The sequence below is a fragment of the Oncorhynchus clarkii genome, unplaced genomic scaffold (assembly GCF_045791955.1).
Source record: "Oncorhynchus clarkii lewisi isolate Uvic-CL-2024 unplaced genomic scaffold, UVic_Ocla_1.0 unplaced_contig_2102_pilon_pilon, whole genome shotgun sequence".
Classification (NCBI taxonomy): Eukaryota; Metazoa; Chordata; class Actinopteri; order Salmoniformes; family Salmonidae; genus Oncorhynchus; species Oncorhynchus clarkii.
In genome coordinates, this window is record NW_027260992.1 from 125,001 (window position 1) to 127,500 (window position 2,500).

At 49.5% G+C, this 2,500-nt stretch overlaps 1 protein-coding gene across 1 annotated transcript in view; it reads right to left on the bottom strand.

The window, feature by feature from the left end:
• Positions 1-2,500, bottom strand: part of LOC139402861 (rho GTPase-activating protein 7-like) — a 43,403-nt gene that overhangs the window by 32,914 nt on the left and 7,989 nt on the right. The gene's annotated exons all lie outside the window — the stretch shown is intronic.

Consider the following 2,500-nt stretch of genomic DNA (forward strand, 5'->3'; position numbering starts at 1 on the left):
CACTACCCTCTCACATGCTCCCCAAGACCCCAAAACCACAGTTCAGTCTGACACAGACCTCTTGTCCCTCTTAGTCCCGGTCACTACCCTCTCACATGCTCCCCAAGACCCCAAAACCACAGTTCAGTCTGACACAGACCTCTTGTCCCTCTTAGTCCCGGTCACTACCCTCTCACATGCTCCCCAAGACCCCAAAACAACAGTTCAGTCTGACACAGACCTCTTGTCCCTCTTAGTCCCGGTCACTACCCTCTCACATGCTCCCCAAGACCCCAAAGCCACAGTTCAGTCTGACACAGACCTCTTGTCCCTCTTAGTCCCGGTCACTACCCTCTCACATGCTCCCCAAGCCCCCAAAGCCACAGTTCACACCAGCCGTGTCAGCCGCAGACGCGCAGTGTGTGTGTGTGTGTGTACGTGTTACCGGGTCGCGCTGAAACGTTTCTTCCGCGTCACTTTAGCGTAGTCGCAGCGTTTCCTTGAGAAGACCTGTCTTGTAACCCTTCAGTGTTTTTGGAGTTGTGATGTTACATTTCCTAGGGAGCCGCTAAGTGACGTCGATGGATGTCGGGGTGGGAGACACAGTGTGTCTGGAGGAGGCAGACTCCCCCATTAGCAGTAATAAGCCCCTTTATAATCCACGTGCCAAATGGTCACCGTGCCCCACCCTCCACCATGTTGGCTCCAGCAGCCACACCCCTCAGTGTTCCTCACACACACAACAGAATCAGTGGCCCCCGGCCCTTTAAAAAAACACCTTCAGTAAAATGCCCGCGACCGCAACCCCCCCCCAAAACATCTGCTGCTGTCGTATCGGCGATCTATGCAATCAGTCATCACAATTGTAGAATAATGTTCCTTTCTTTCTTTCTTCCTTTCTTTCTTTCCTTTCTTACAGGTTAATGGATGTGTTTTGTGTCTCGGAGCAGGATTGGAGTAGTAATTACAGCCGTTGGAGAAAAGCGGATGGTTTCATCTTTAGAATGCGAGTCGTAGTAGTGCTGGTGGTTCCACCTCATTTAGGCCCAGATTACAACCAGGATCTAGTGTTCTAACTTTGGAACGGAACAGGCCATTTACTTCCAAAGGGGGGAGAGTTAGACTGGAGGGAGAAACCAACAGAAAGATAGGAAGAGATACAGTAGAAAGAAACAACTTATACAGCAGAAAGGGCCGCTGTGGTAGGAGAGTTATGGGGGGATCCTCAAGTGAGACAAAGAGAGAGAGAAACAGAGAAACAGAGAGAGAGAGAGAGAGAGAGATAAACAAAAAGAGAGAGAGAGAAAGAGAGTGGGTCAGACAGAGAGAGAGAGAGGCCCTCGCAGCTGACTAAGACCAGGCTGAGACACTATAGCCCCTCCGTCTTACGAGGCATTTACATACCAACAAGAAGCCTAGACGGCAGACACTAGATAACTAGACAGGCTGCCGGTAAAAAGGTGTGACACGACCAACACACGCCCCCCCCCCCCCCCCCCCCCCCCCCCCCCCCCCCCCCCAGAGACCAGGAACTCCTCTACAACCACCCTGGGACGACAGCAGCACCGCCACCCGAGTGTCATATAACCAAATAACTCATTAATGACTGTGTCTCACAACTCTTGTTTGGTTCCAGAAGGCTAGTCTAGATTCCCCAGTGAATTCCAACATGGCCGAAGCTGGGAAGCTTGTAATTTGGGCTGGTATTTATAGAAGGTTGTGAACCTCGAAGGAACATAGGCAACTCAGCGTAATTACAGCAGCATTCTTGGATACAGAGACAAACATAAGGTTAGGGCTTCCTGTGTGTGTGAGTGTGTGTGTGTTAGTACTGTCCATTTTGAGACGTCGTAGTCACTTTTACATCTAACATGCTATGTCTGGTGCAGTATTTCTCAATGAAAACATGTGGCTTCACTGAAAAATCCCTACTGTTGGCCAATCACCGACGAAGGGGCGTAGCCTTCGGCTACTAACTTCGGCTTGCCTCAAGAATCAATGGCGTGCGCCTGAACAACTGAACAAACCCTCACCGAAGTCTAAAATGAACAAAAACGTCACAAAATGCCGTCACATAATACACACAATACACACACAAACTCTTCTGAATGGTTTCTTTTGGGAAGCCTCGACCCAACCAGCCCTCCAATAGGGAGAGGGGAGGAGTAGGGGACAGCAATTCTGTGCTGAAGGCTTTAGGAGACGCAAAAGACACCCCCACAATGCATTGCAGTTAACCTCTGCCATCCCTCTTTCCTCACCCTTGACCTTTTGCACAGTGACATCACCTGGCCTTTGTGACATAACCGCAGTCCAAAAAACAACAATGCCTTTTGGCATAAACAAAAATAAACAAGGTTCTGTGTCACTGACTGGACCTCCGTTCGTCAACACAAACTACGACAGATTTATTTATTTCTAATCCTGCTTTTCCTTTTGTCATTTACACTCCTTTCCAGTGTTTGGATGTGGGGAGAGACACAGACACACACACAGACACACACACACACACACACACACA